This window comes from Fukomys damarensis, unplaced genomic scaffold (genome assembly GCF_012274545.1).
Source record: "Fukomys damarensis isolate Sample0158 unplaced genomic scaffold, DMR_v1.0_HiC HiC_scaffold_5, whole genome shotgun sequence".
Classification (NCBI taxonomy): domain Eukaryota; kingdom Metazoa; phylum Chordata; class Mammalia; order Rodentia; family Bathyergidae; genus Fukomys; species Fukomys damarensis.
This window is the reverse complement of record NW_022900917.1, coordinates 16,526,471-16,542,412: the sequence shown is the minus strand read 5'-3', so window position 1 is coordinate 16,542,412 and position 15,942 is coordinate 16,526,471. Positions and strand designations below refer to the sequence as shown.

At 41.5% G+C, this 15,942-nt stretch overlaps 1 protein-coding gene and 1 pseudogene across 1 annotated transcript in view; both read right to left on the bottom strand.

Moving 5' to 3' along the window:
- The window catches only part of Stk3 (serine/threonine kinase 3), a 336,937-nt gene extending 327,258 nt beyond the window's left edge, over positions 1 to 9,679 (bottom strand). The window contains exons 1-2 of the mRNA XM_010619566.1: positions 9,626 to 9,679; positions 1,183 to 1,246 (exon numbers count right to left, since the gene is read on the bottom strand). The gene's annotated coding sequence lies outside the window, so the exon portion shown is untranslated. The remainder of the gene's footprint in view (positions 1 to 1,182; positions 1,247 to 9,625) is intronic.
- Positions 8,527 to 8,622, bottom strand: LOC117285055 (annotated as a pseudogene).
- Positions 9,680 to 15,942: the final 6,263 nt, after the last annotated feature.

Genomic DNA, 15,942 nt, shown 5'->3' with positions numbered 1-15,942 from the left:
CACCAGCTTGGGCAGTTATTTGTGCCTCAGGTTCCTATTTATAAAATGAGATAGTAATAGCCTCACAGGTTATTATGACATTTAAATGAAATGAGGCTACATCTCAGTGGTAGACTGCTTGCTTAGCAGGTGTCAGGCCATGGGTTTGGTCCCCAGCAGTGAAAACAAACAAACAAAATAATAAATACAGGACATGCCAGGGCCTAGTGTTATACCAGGGCCACAATAAACACATGGCAAATATTAGCTACTAATATAACACTCCACTTACAGTAACTCTTTAAACAGCGTAGGCCTTGCCTCGCCTGCCATTCCACAGAATGATGCCTCCTCCTGACCACCATACACAGCCTCATCACCAAGGATGACACCAGGTGCTTCAGAGACCTGGATGATTCAAGAATTCAACTTTTAGAGGTAAAAGTGACTCCAGAAATCTGTCAAAGCCAACCACTTCTAAACTATCAATGCATAATCCTGGAGGCAGAATAAATAAGTGAACTGTTAAAGCAACTCTTACTGTCTGCCAAACAAAATAGCTTTTATTGAAGTCAGCTTTTTAAAAATCTCGGGCAGTGCATGAGTGGAGCTAAGTCTCAAAGAAGCCCTGGTTGAGTTTTGTAATCTAAATCCCACAGCCTGGAGAGGGAGATCATTAGCTTCCTTGCTGCAATTTTGCCACCACTTCCTCTGGATAGTGAACAGAGGGAGCTAAACCCTCTTGCATGTTTCTTGGGTGTTATATTACCACATAGCCCCCGGAGCAGCTCAGTGACTCAAGGGAATTCTGCCCTCAGCCCAGTTCTGCCCACATGTAGCCCAGTGAGAAAAGGACACGGTAATTTAAAATAACCACTTTTTAAAAAATGATTTTTAAGAAGAAAATTATTTAACCAAGTGCTGTGGATCAAATGGTGGCCCCACTACAACAGATATGTTCACCCAGAATGTGACCTTATATGGAAAGTCTTTGCAGACACAATCGCAGATCTCCTGACGAAGTCATCCTGAATACTCTGGATGCGGCTTAAATCCAGCGAGGTGTCCTTATGAGAGAAAGACAGAGGGAGATTCAAGACACACAGAGAAGAAGGTTATGCGAAGACAGAGAGAGAGACTGGAGTTGAGCAGCCACCACTAGGAAATGCCAGGGGGAAGAGGCAAAGGAGAGGGGGATCTCACCTCCAGGGTTCTGAGACAGCATGGCCCTGCTGGTACCTTCCTTTCAGACTTCTGGCCTTCAGAACTACAAAAAATAGAATTTCTGTTTTAAGTGAACTAGTTTGTATTGAGAATTTGTTACAACAGCTGTAAGAAACTAACACACCGAAGTGGGCCAACCCAAATGTATAATTCAGGTTCACCGCTTCCTGTGTAGTTCACGAGTATATTTGTACTGACCACCAAGATGTCCATCATTTTAGACATATTCAATAAATTTAAAATGGCCATTGTAAAAACTGTGACTCAATTTTTGTTTCAAGAACAATACATAAAAACCATCCATGGTCTATTGACATTTGCTCTACATATCTTTCTAAACAAAGAATAAGAAGGCTTAGACTCAGAAAGGCAAGTTCTAGCTACTATGTGGAACCTAAAAAGTGACATGAAAGAGGAAATTATTAGACAGAGGAAGGGAATAAGGGGGAAGGGGAGGGAGTACGAGGGAGGGTAATAGCGAGGATGGACATGATCAAAATGTATGCACTGAAACTCAATATTTTGCAAAAGTAATAAGCACTATAAAATATATTTTAAAAGATAATGTAGGCCCTACGTCCTATCCTCTTGTCCAAATGTAAACCACACCTGGGATTGGGCAATTGTTTTCATTAGTATGGAAATATCCAATTATTTTCCTATCAATAGACACAGACCAGAGATCAAAAACTGAAATGAAGCTGGGTGCAGTGGCAACACACCGGTAATTCCACCTACTCAGGAGACTGAGGCAGGAGGAACACAAGTCAAAGGTTGGGCGGTGTAGCTTAGTGACAGAGCAAGTGTTTAATCTCCAGTGTTTAAAAAAAACTGAAATGAAGGCAAGCAGTCATATTCTTCAATGAAGCAGGGAACACAGGAGATATTCAGGTGTCTTGGCTGCTATGCAAGCTGGCAGGGGCATCTTGGTCTAAAGTTAGAGCCCCAACTCTGCCAGCTGTGTGTTGTTACACTAGAGTCAGGCTGAAAATGACCAAATTATCTGAATTTTCAACTAGATGCTAGAAATTCAACTGACACTAGAAATTGAAAATTTTATATGATATTACCTCTTTTTTAAAAATTCTAATTCTAGTTTTCAGGCCAAATAAAACACTGAAACTCTGACCTCTAGTTGCCACTTGTGAGTTAGACTTTTACAAATGAAGGCCATTTCATTCTTCTCAGAAGTTAAAAGAAATCCAGCTTTCAGACCACAGTGCCTGGGCTCCTTTGTTGAAAGAGATATGAAAAATTCTTCTCGTTCTTTGCAGATGAGCCAAAAGCCTTGAACACAAGATACAGATACTTTTGTAATCAAGTTCTTTTGACACATGAATTTTTAAAAAAATAAATTGTCCTACCAAGTAAGCTCTCGGCCAAGCATTCAGTAAATATTCAACGAATAGTACCTGTCATTGTGGATATAATGGGTGTACTCTTTCTCCTCCTCCTTTGGATAGTCTAAGAGTAAGGAGAGGAGTGGGATAGCATGTTACCTAGAAAAAAATGGTGCAAGAGCCTTTATTCCTCAGGCTTTCACCAACCATACATGAAGGATCTGTTCAAAAGTGAAAGGTCCTTAATTTTCTCCATTACCCTCAAGGGCAAGCACAGTCATTGGAAACTTCCACTGTGGGACCAGAGGCAACAGTACTTTGTATTCAGTGTGGTCTCCTACACCTATCTCCATTAATCATTCTGTCTCTTCTGGGGTACAATACAGGAGCAGCTTGTAGCCCACTTAGTCCTCATCAGCCTTTGGGGGCCTCTCTGCTACTTGGACAGCATAGAACCTCTAGGAGCCTAGGGTTTGAGGAATAGGTTAAGAATTGCTTTTACTTCCTCCTGGGAACAAAAACAGGACCACTACTCAGGCTCACTTGGCTGCTTGGAGGAGCAGGTCAAAGGCAAAGAAGTTTCTAGAAATTTTTCTCATGCTTTCATATTGTAAGAAACAAACAGAAATTATCTCACTGGCTCTGGCTGTGTCATTATCATTTTCTGGCGATATTCCCTTAATATCCAGACTTTGGAGTCTGCATAGGAGTTAGGACTCACTGATCTCTGTCTGCCGTTAGCAAAGCTACCAAGCCAGGGCCCGCCCAGGTCTGTCAGTGGTAGACCTAAGGCACAGGCGACAGAGACACGGAGGCTTTCTCTCAGCACACTGGGACTTCACGAAGCTTCAGACCCCTAGTCGAGGCCAGAATACATGGTTTCCAGACTGGAACATTGATCAGACCCTAGGAGGGTCCAGCAAGGGTCCTTGTGTAATCATCTCTAAGAAGCTGTGTGAAGAAGCCACAGTCTCTCTCTGCTACCGCTACTTCAAAATGTGACCAACAGCTCCCCTGTCTGTTGCTAGGAACTGTGCAGATCAAAAGAGAAAAATATGTGCATCTTGAAAAGTTATGTAAGTTGCCAACTCCTTGCAAAAAAGATAAAGGAACGTTTATTCTGCCCAGAAAGGGGGTGGGGGGAAGAGCTTGTCTATCCTGTTAAAACTCTAGCCTTGTACTATTATTTAAGAATTTGTTATACCTTTCATGAACCCTGCTAGCTAGAATGACTTTGGTTATATAGATAATTGTGATTTCAAATTCTGAAACTTTTCCAAAAAGTTTTTGAAACAACATACAGTATCATATAACTAACTAGAAGTTCAAAGTAAACAAATCTTTTAAAGTTTACATAGGCTGTGTTGTGACCATGCTGCCCATAGTTAAATACAAAATTTTTGTTTTTGTTTTTGTTTGTTTTGAGACAAGGTCACACTATATAGCCTTGAACTCGCTGTGTAGCCCAGATTGGTCTTGAACTCACAGCAATCTTCCTGCATCAGCCTCCTGAGTACTGGGATTACAGGCGTGTGCCACCATGTCCAGTTTACAAAAAAGTATTTTCATAACAAAGCAGTATTAGGTCAGGATTTATAGCACAATTATAATCCTTTCAACTGTGAATCTGGAGTTTAAAATAATAAGAAGGTTGACCGTTTCCCTACTGTCTCTATTCTACACAGGTGGCTATACCATCTACTTGGCAAATTCCAGAGCTTGAGGTGTTAGAACAATGCCCTCAACTGATTTTCTTTTAGATTTTTAAGCTTAGGCTCATATTTTAAAATTCAGTAGTAATACTGTGCTAATGAATTCAATCATTCCATGTTTGTGAAAAAATAACTTGAAAAGACATTGGAAAAATTATTCAATATATTAAAAAAATATTTTCCAGACACATTTAAAACACAGTAATAAAACAGAAGTATAGAACTTGAGGGGCCCTAAGTGTACTACCCCATTCTGCAATTCAGCAGATGAAGAAACTGAGCCCATAGGTCTGGGCTTCCCACCCAAAACTGATGCTAGTAAGTCATAATCAAACTTGCTGCAGGAAAGTCTATTGACAGTAAAGAATTCTTTAGACAGATAACCATTATACATTATGTATCTGTGTAAGCACCCTTCCTCTTCCTGTAGATGGGTTAACTGTAACAGGATCTACTTAATATAATTAGGACATTAATATACAATGAACCTATAAGAGGTGAACTTGAAGATCTGCTCCCTGCTTGTATAGATTAAAATGAAAGGAATCTAACTAAAGTGGTTGTCATAGAATATCCAGAAGTGGGCAAAGCTGACTTAAGACCCATCCTGTGGTCTTCAATATCAGAATCACCTAGAGCTGTGACATTTAAGGTCAATAATAACACCCTAAACTTTTTATCATATATTTATGTAGTTAGTTGGAGACAAGTTCTGATATACCGTGAAGATAGACTGCCTGGCAAGTGCAAGGTCCTGAGTTTGATCCCTGGTACCAGAAAAAGAAAATAAAATAGACATTCTAAAATAAAACGGTAATTTGAAATCACATTATTTCTAAAATAATGTAAATACCACAATGATTGGTTGTCTTGTATGTTATGCACTAAGAACAAAAACATCTGAAAAATCATCTCTCTAACATTTGAAAATTTACGTCTTTCCTTTTCTTCTTAATATTTCCACAGAATTTAATCCTATTATGTTCTTATATTTATTATTTTAAAATTTTATTAATCACCATATTATACTTCTCTGCATGCAAAATATCAATCCAAATTAAATTTATAAGTGTTTTCTTATTTTCTATGACTATAATTCTCTAGGTACTAAAATTATTCTGATTTGACTTATCATTATAATTACTATTAATATTCAATAAGTTCAATATTTAATTAAAGATCACTAAACACAAAAAGTAATTTATTAGAAATGCTTCTCTTTGGGAAAATAATGAGTTTTTTCTTCAATTAGTTCATGTATCCATGAATTAATATGATTTAGAGCTAGAATAAAATAGGGTTTTATAACACCTCTCTTCCTTGTTTTTTTGTTTGTTTAATAAATGTAAACACTGAGAAATCATATTAAAAAGGAAAAAGGAACAGAAGAAACTTTATTACAATTCAATCAAGTTTTAAGTACTAAGTTATATTTCATAAACCGTGTGTCATCCAAAATTATGTTTAAGGGTCAGATGACAAGTGGATTTGATCCTGCTTTACACTGGTGAAAGTATAGTATCAGAAACTTCCTAATCTACAAAATGGTTTGTTAGTCAAAAGAGGCATTCACTTTCTCTATTTCTGGAATATCTACCAAGAAGACTCATTAAGTTACCATTCCTTACATTTGTTGCTCTTGTGCTTAGAGATATCATTTTTATCCTTTAGAAGTGGGCAAGATTAGGAGAACTATCCATCTTAATTTACACTTCTTCCAGTTCAATGTTTTCAACAAAATGTACTTAACACATGCTTTAAATGTATTACTGTCAAAACTTGGAACTCAACATACGGCATATTCAAGTTATGGAAAATAAGTGCCAAATAACCTAAGGAGCTAAATGTCTTTGTCAATTCAATCAGACATTTTATGTTCACAAAAAGCCTGGTTCCATTTGCTAATTCAAATTAATATGTTAATTCATGTTTCAAAAAAACTCTAGAAGCTCTACAAAATACCTCCAGGAAAGTACAATATAAGATTATTCAAAAATTAAATTGATATAATTTAATTAACAGATCCATCGATAGCATGACGAAGATGATAAGCAAGATGATAAATCAATTATCCACTTTTTTAATTACTTCACTTATAAAATGTAATGTACTGTGTTACTAAACTTTCAGGTTATTTGTGAAGTAAGTAGTACCATAAAGGGCAAAGTATTCTTTGGTAAATTTGTTTCCAACTCTGGTGTTCATTTCCTGGGAAAAAATATGCATCAAAAATAAAAATCAAACTCTAGTAAGAGAATAAAACAAACAAAAATCATTTCAAAAGATATATCTGATATAGGTAACGAACGCATACCCAAAATAGACAGAGAACTCCCAAACTCAGTAGTAAAACCAACAACTTTATTTAAAAGTGGGCAAAACATCTGAAAGGACGTCACTTCATGGCCGGAGCTGGAGCTCAGTGGTAGGGTTCTCAGCTAACGTGTGCAAAGCTCTGAGTTGGATCCCCAACACCTCCTCTCCCAAATCTCACTTCATGTTCAAAAAACATGAGAAGATGCTCAACATCATTAGGAAACTGCAATGCAAACAGCAATGAATGGCCATTTGAATGACTAAAATGCAAAACACTGACAACACAAGCTGGTGTGTAAGGACACAGAGCACTACACAGAGGGAACTTCCCTCTCCTTGCTGTGTGAATGCAAAATGGTACCATTCATTTGGAAGTCGACTTCACAGATTCTTACAAAACCAAACTTACTCTTCAGCATATGGTCAGCAGTCTCACTCCTTGGTATTCACACCAATGACTTGAAAATTTATCTTCGTAGAAGCCTGCCTATGAATGTTTATAGCAGCTTCATTCATAATGGCTAAAATGTGAACACAAGCAAGAGTTCCTCCTAAAGATGAATGGATAAACAGTGGTACACCCAGAAAATGGAAATTAATTAGTGCTAAAAAGAAATTACTTATCAAGCCACGAGAAGACAAGGAACAACATTAAACGCATTTTGGTAAGTGAAAGAAGACAATCCCAAAAGGCTACACCCTGCATGACTCCAACAGTGTTATGGCTTGTGTTAGCTGTTCCCCCAAAGCCTCATGCACATGAAGTGGGGCTTTCTTCTTCAAATTCAGAGGCTGAATCTGGAACGTGTGATGCTGGGATTAAGGACCTGTGATTACTAAAGTTCTACACGTGAGTGACTGGTTTGGCACTGCCCTAATCCTGGTAATCCGAATAAAATAAAAGGGGCAGAAAGACGCTGTTAACTTCCCTTGTTGCTTTTGCTGCTTCTGCTGCCATGAACTGTTGCTCCTCTGTCACTCTGCCTTGGAGCTGGCCAATTATGGACTGAAACCTGTAAGTCAAATAAACTTTTTCCCTTTTGACTTTGGATGTCAAGTATTGTTACCCAGCAATGAGGAAAGTAACTAACACAAACAATATAACATTTTGGAAAAGGCAAAAGTATGGAGATAGTAAAAAGATCAATTTTGTAGCCTTATTTGGAGAGGGAGGATGAAAAGATGGAGCACAGAGTACTTTTAAGGCAGTGAAGCAGTATGTATGCTACTGTCAGGGTGGACACCTGCCATCATGTGTCTGTGAAGACCACAGTGTACAGTGCAAGAAGTGAAGCCCAATGTAAACTGCAGACTTAACTACTCACAATGTGTCCATATTTGCTTTTCAGCTATAACAAATGTAACTGTACTAATAAATGGAGAAACTGGGAGGAGCTATATGGAAAACTATGCTTTAGTCAGCTTTTCTGTAAACATAAAGCTTCTCTTAAAAAGTCTATTAATTTTTAAAAAATCAGACTCCCTTAATTTTATTTAAATATATGATCAAAAATATCCCATAAATTAATGAAAGAAAAATATATGCATTACTAAGAATGCATCCAAAAGCTAGTATATTTATCAGCTGGAAGAAGGAAAGATGTACATAAATATGAATTTGATCATAATTAAAATATTTCATGATGTGATTTGATAATCAACCTTAACTGAAATCAATATTCCATTGAATAACATAAGAAAATCCAAAATAAATCAATAATTTATTCACGTGTTCATCCACAAAATTAGGTACTTATGAAAAACATTTAAAACAATCAGAATCACTTATATTTCTTTGACTGTTCATAATTGCTTTCCTTCTAGTCAATGACACATCCCTGGAATAAGTAATTGAATAGGTAAAAATAATTAACATTTACTACTGACATTCACTATTTCATATTGATGCCTTCTTGTTTTTTACTCACAATGTAATTCAATCCTTATTTTTATTTTTAAATATGGAACATTACATGAATATGCCTGCACAGGGGCTGCGCTAATCCTCTGTATCATTTCAATTTTAAAATATGTGCAGCTGAAGCAAGCACAGATGCATTTTCTAACAGGGGCCTTGTCCAGAGGAAGCAGCGGGACTTGCACTGCTCATAAGAAAGACAGCAGGACTGAAACAGAAACTATGATTACTTCAACCACCAGACTCTCAAATATCTCAATATCTGCTATTATACCTATTTATAATGCTGATTTCACTCTCCGAAAAAAAGGTTTCTAGGGCTTTAGAGTTATTTATTATTATTGGGGCCTGTTCTATAGTGTCCTGGAGGCTTTCATATGACAGCCAAGATGATTTAGAGTGGCTGATTGGCTTGTCTTTGTAAAGTGAGAAAAGGCCTATGTGGAAAACAAGCAAAGTATCAGGCAAATCATTTTAGGGAAAAGATTATAAGAAAGTTGAATTTCTGAAATTGAATATCACAAAGCTAATCAGGCATCTTTACACAAGAATCCAGTAGAAAGGCCACTAATGTAGATAATTTTTTTAAAAACACAGATTTATCTCCCTCTTACCCTATAATTGTTTTTCCAAAACTGGAAGTGAGAAGAGAACCCAGTATCCATATTTCTAAAAATTGCCTCCAGGAAATCTTGAGGATTAGCCATCCAGTTTGGAAACCCACTAAACATTTCACATTCAGGGGGATTAACGAGGTTGGCCTCCACCATCCATCACATTACTTATGCATTAAGTTTGTCTCAGAATGAAACACAGCAGACTACAAAATGGCATCTAACCTATCTAAATTGATTTCTTGCACTAAGACACAGGGAAATACTGACACTCACATATGACTGAAAGCGTTTGGTCCTAAGTGCACATTAATTTGACATTAAAAAAACAAAGCCAAAAATACTTCCTAGACTCAGAAGGAACTGGACCCAGGCATTTCTCTGCCTTTCTTCTTATTTTCTGCTCCCTTCTTCTCTCCCTGAAGGTGGTAGGACTATTTGAGCAGAGCTGAAGTTCCCCCCAAGGAATCTACTCCATCCTGTAAGTGTACTGATGAAGCAATAATATGCAACAGGACAAACCTTTGCAGCCCCGAAGTTTTTTCCGTAAAATCTTCTGTTCCAGAAATGTAACCATTTGAGCTGCACAGTGTATCAAAATGTTCTGTTAACTCCGCCCCTCTGCTTCTGTGAGCATGCTTGCCCGGTACAGGTTTCAGGCAGGAATGTTCTGTAACTCTGGACCCATCTCCTACTTCTGTGAGCATGCTTGCCTGGCACAAGGGCCCCCACCCTCTAACCCATAGATCTCTATATAGGGCTGCTTCCATTTTAACTCAAGGCTCAGAATTCGGAGCAGGTAAACTCTGAGGTAGCAGGCTAATGAAGGTTTTCTCCATCTCTTTGGGTAACTTGCAGATTCTCGAGTTTTCAAATTGCTGTAGTGGTGGCACTTAAGAAGTAGCACTTGAGCTGTTAACAGCTGGCTGTACCACTTTGCCACAACATTTGGCTCCCTGACCGGGAAACCAATCATACTGGCTCTTTGAGCCACCAGTTCAGATTCAGAGAGTGGCCTCTGGGAGCCCTCTGTGAAGAATGAGAGCACACCTCTGCCCTCAATGGTTACTCCTTCAACGGGTGAGGGTAACCAATGAGTGCACTTGCCTGGTTTAAACCCAGTCAGGCCTGTCCTACTGGACAGAAGGAAAGGATGATCACCTCTTGTGATCTCAAGTCAGAGACCTCAGTCAGCGACCTCCCTATGAGGGGAAGGAATGTTTTAACCTCTGAATGACTGAAAATGTGAGTGAGTGTAACCCAGCGTTACCCTCAACGACTAGTCCATGCAACTCCATGGCCTCAGTTACAGAGTCTGATTGGGAACTGAACCTGCAGTTCTGTTGCAGTGTTGTACAGTATGATGGTGAATCACCTTCTGCAGTCCCCAGATGAGGGATTACCTGTGCACCTTAGCCAAAATGTGCCTATGCTCCTTCAAAGGATGCAGAATACAGGAGGACGCCTCTATGGTCTCCATTGGTCAAAAATTTTAAGAAGGGATTTAGTGGATATATGAAGTTAAACTAAAGCCTACAAGGTTGCAGACTGTCTGTGAAATAGATGGGTCCCAGTTTAATGTAAGATGCCCCCCTAAAGGAACTCTGGATGTCCAGATTGTGCATGCAGTCTGAAGAGTTGTCACTGCCAAGCCAGGCCACCCCAACCAGTTCTCCTATGTGGATTCTTGGTTAGAGGTTGCCCAGACTCTACTGACCAGGGTTTGATTCTGTGTGTAGGAAGGAACAGAGTTAGGTTTTTGTAGCCCAAAACTATGGCCATCTCTCAAAGACCCTGAAAAAGCTAGTTCACCAGGATCCACCAGAAGAAGATTCTCAGCCACTGCCTTCTCTCCTTGAGATTTTTTTTTTGTACCAGGAATTGAACTCAGGAGGCTGGCACAGTGCCATGAGCTAAATCCCTGACCCCCTTCAGCTGCTGCCATCTGTCCCTCTACCACCAGCTCCTGCTGTTCCTGAAAGTCTGCCACTTTCAAACTCCTGACACTGTCCCTGCCTGCTAGTTCACATTCCAGCCCACCACCTTTCCAAGCAGTCAGTCCACTTCTGAAACCCTTAATGAGCCCATCTCCATCTCCAGCCATCCTTCTTTGTTCTCCTCTCCTGGCTCTAGACTTTAGTTCCTCCACCACCTGACATGGCATTGAGAATGCTTTTCCCAAGACACCTCTCATCGGGCATCTGTGGCCTGCTCAAGCCCCAGCTATCCAGCTGCCAGTCTGAGAGACCCAACCTCTACCTTATATCCTAGATGATGGCACCATACAGCCCAGGCCTGCCATTCTCTACTACCAGCCCTTTACCACAGTTGATCTTCTGAACTGGAAACAACACACTCCATCATACTCAGAAAATCCCAGGCCCTCATTGATCTCATGGAGCCCAATTTCCAGACCCACCTGCCCACCTGGGATGACTGCCAGTTGCTCTATACCCTGTTCAACACTTAAGAGAGGCATAGAATCATCACTGAGGTCAGGAAGTACTAAGGTCTGGCCAAGATCCAGTGGATTGGGCCAAGTAAATAGTTCCTGAGACCAAACCACAGTGGAACTTTCACACTACAGGGGACGAGAAGCCCTCACAAGACACTGCAGGGCTATCCTCAGAGGGATCTGAGCCACTGCCAAAGAGCCAACTAACATGCTTAAGACTGCCTCTGGGCTACAGAAGCCAGACAAGTCAGTCAGTAACTTCTGTGAGCAACTTTGCAAGATATTCTGTGTCTTTATGCCCTTCGACCCTGGACTTCTGAAAAACCAATGCACAGTCAATGCTGCCTTTGTGGCTCAGTTCAATCCTGACATCTACTGCAAACTCCAAAACCTTGAAGGGTTCACTGGCACGAATACTGCCCAGCTGCTTGAGGTTGCCACAAAGGTTTTTGCTCACTGAGACTGCAAAGCTCAATGAGAGGCAAAAGAAAAATTTTTAAAAAGGTCTCACTTCTTGCAGCTGCACTCGGAAAACCAGATCCACTTACAGACCACCACACAGGGGGAAAAATCAACTACAGACCCCCTTGCACCTGGACCAATGCGCCTATTGTAAAGAAATCGGACACTGGAAAAATGAATGCCCTAACCAAAAGCAAAGAACCCCAAGCCAAAAAGCTTCTGACTTCACTGGCCCCAAACAGCAACCTAAGCCTCTAGGGCTCAATTGGCAAGCTCCCAAATGTGCTGGCTCTCACTATCAGCATGGTCCTCCAATGCCTGGCCTGATTGGACTTGCAGAGACTGGATCTGATTAAGAAAGACCAGCTCTTTCACTCGGGGCCCCTGGGAGCCCATGGTCAAAATGACAGTTGGTGGACAACATAAAACTTTCACAGTCAACACAGGAGCAGAACATCCTGTAGTGACCACCCTGGTAGCCCCCTTTACCAAGAGGGATGCCACTATTGTGAGGGGAACTGGAGTGCAGACAGCACAGCCATTTAGCCAAGCATGGACCTGCCAATTAGGGGGACACAAAGTGGCTCACAAGTTCTTGTATCTGCCTGAGTGCCATATCCTTCTCCTTGGAAGAGATTTGCTGACTAAACTCGGGGTGCACATAATGTTTACCCCCAAGGAACCTGCTAACCTGACACTAGACATACAAGAAGAATTGATACTGTCTGCAACTGTCTCCAGAGAGGACAAATGGAAACTGCAGATTGGGAAGAAATATGCCCCTCTCCGAGTTACTAGAGACATTTCTGGAAAGAAATGAAAAGTCTCCACCTGGGAGGACCAAGAACCATGCCCAATCCCGATAGATCTTAAACCGGGGGCAAAGCCTGTCAGACTAAGGCAATTTGCTGTACCCAGAGAGGCATGACTTGGGATCCAGAAACACATCAGCCAGCTGAGGGGTGCAGGGACCCTAAAAGAATGCCAGTCTGTTACGGCTTTTGTCTAGATGTCCCCCCAAAGCCTCATGCAGTTGTACAGTGGGGCTGAATCTAGGGTACATGGTGCTGGGATTAAGGTCACACGATTTCTAAACCATATGAGTGATTGGTTTGGCATCGCCCTAATCCTGGTAGTCTGGATGGGATAAAAGGGGCAGAAAGACACTGTCAAGGTCCCTTGTTGCCTTTGCTACCTTGTGCGCCCCATGTTATTTCTCCTCTGCGATGCCTGTTTTCCGTCCCTGCATTGAAAGCCAGCCAATTATGAACTGAAACCTTGACAAACTGTAAGCCAAAAAAGTGCTTTTCCCTTTAACTTTTGGTGCCAAGTATTTTGTATCACAATGAGAGAACAGTAACTAACACACAGTCTCCTTGAAACACACTGCTGCTGCCAGCTAAAAAAACAGGTGGAAATGGATACCAACTGTTATAGGATCTCTGGGTATCAACAGTGCCACAGTTACTCTGCATCCAGTAGTTCCAAACTCCTATACCCTATTAAGTCTGCTCTAACCTTGAGCAGCCCAGTTCACCTGCCTGGATCTCGAAGATGCCTTCTTCTGTCTTGTGCTAGCCTCCTGCCCCCAAGTCAGCCTCTCTTTGCTTCTGAATAGGAAGATCCCAGTATAGGGCAAAAGACAGCTAGCCTGGACAAAACTTCCTCAAGGCTTCAGAACTCCCCCACACTATTCCAGGAAGCTGTAGCTGCTGACCTGGCTGCTGGCAAGAAACTTTAGCCTTCTTCCAATCGCTTCTAGATGCTGGTGACAAAGTATCCTGAAAAAAGGTCCAAATATGCAGGCCTTCTGTTCTGTACCTTGGAATCATCACCAAGGGACACTAGTCCCTAGGGTCTGAGAGAAAACAGGCCATCTGCTCCCTCCACAGGCCAACCCAAAAAAGAAACTTCGTGAGTTTCTAGGAGTGACCAGATTCTGCAGGATTTTAATACCTGGGCTTGCCAAGAAAGCCAAGCCCCTCTATGCTACCTTCACTGGACCAAAAATCCAATCCCTAAATGGGATGCTCAACAGAAATTTGCTCTTAAGGAGATTAAACAGCTACACATCAGCATCCCTGGGATTACCAGATAAAAGCAGAGAATTTAATCTCCTTGTTCATGAAAAGGACCATGTGGCCTTGGGAGTCCTGACTCAGATGGTAGGGTCCTGGCAGAGGCCAGTGGCCTATCTCTCCAAACAACTGGACACTATGGTGGCCAAATGGCCCCCGTGCCTCTGTGCTCTGGTGGCAGCTGTGACTCTCATCAAGGAGACAGACAAACTGACCTTGGGACAGAGGCTTCAAGTAAAAGTTCCCCATTCAGTTATGACTGTGATGAACAATCAAGGATACAAATGGCTTTCAAATGCCAGAATGGCCCAATATCGGGGGCTACTCTGTGAAAACTCCCAGGACCACCCGGGAAACCACATGACTTTAAACCTGGTCACCTTTCTGCCGCTGAAGAGGGCCAGCCAGACCATGACTGTGAAGAGGCCACTGACGAGCTGTTCTCCTGCCAACCTGACCTCACCGAAGAGCCAAAGCCTCAACCAGATGCCACTCAGTTCACTGATGGCAGCAGCTTCATACTGGATGGAGAACAACTGGCATGTATGCTGTCACTACCACAGACAAGGTCGCTGAAACAGGTTTCCTTCCTACAAGATAGTTGGCACAGAGAGCAGAGCTCTGGGCCCTCATCTGAGCCCTTTGGTGGGCTTGAGGAAAGACTGTCAATATTTATACTGACTCGAGTTATGTCTTTGCCACTGCTCATGTTCACAAGACAATATACAAAAAAGAGGACTTCTAACAGCAGGGGGAAAAGAGATTAAAAATAAAAGAGATTCACCAATTCCTAGAAGCAATCTGGGAACCCAGAAAGGAGGTCATCATGCATTGCCAAGGACACCAAAGAGGATCAGACTTTATCACAAAATGAAATTGACTGACCAGGCAGCTAAAGAAGCTGCCAAACAAACCAGACCCAACATTCCTATGCCCTTATAGGCTTTCAAAGATGGTCATATCGGTTATACAGAAACCACTTGTCTTGAACCACCATTTACACATCCTGATACACAAAACAATCCTGGCTGCCATTCACCAGAAGAAAATATGTGGGCCCAATCAGCGAGCCCACAGGAAAGAACCAGGCCTCTACACCTTGCCAGAATCTTTATCCTGTCTCACAGTGATTTCTCTTTTGTTTTGGAAACTCATGAAAAGATCCACCTAGGAAAAACAAAACTAGAAAATCTCTTAAAGAGATATTACTGTATCGTAAGCCTCCCCTCACTCTGTTGGTACAGTCTACCAAAAATGAAAGACCTGCACCCACAACAGTCCTCTCCAGAGACTGCTGCCACCTCCAGGAATTCAGCATGCAGGAACACCACCTTACAGATGAAACCCAGTGTTAGACTCAGATACCTGTTGGTCAGAGTCTGCACTTATTCTGGATGGGTTGAAACCAAGTCAACCAGGACATAACGAGCCCAGGAAGTTGTTCAGCTCCTCAGAGAAGTCATTCCTTGATGTGAACTCCTCTTGTCAACTGGACGTGACAATGGGCCTGCCTTCATGGTGGAAGCTGACCAAGGCCTCTCTGATAAGCTAAAGACAAAATGGAATCTACACACAGCCTATGGGCTATGAAGCTCAGGGAGAGCAGAATGCATGAATCAACCCTATCTTGGCTAAGCATTGCCAAGAAACGGGCAGAGTAGCCAGACATGTTACCTCTGGCCTTGAACTCGCTTACCTAGGGTATTTCTTCTGGGGAAACACAGGCAGCCTCAACCCCTCCCACCTGCCTACTCTTACCCAATTTCAAAAGCTCACAAGAGCCTTTACTAATTGATGCAAACAGGTTCCTATTACACTGGGAAAACAAAACTCAGGTTGCTGCC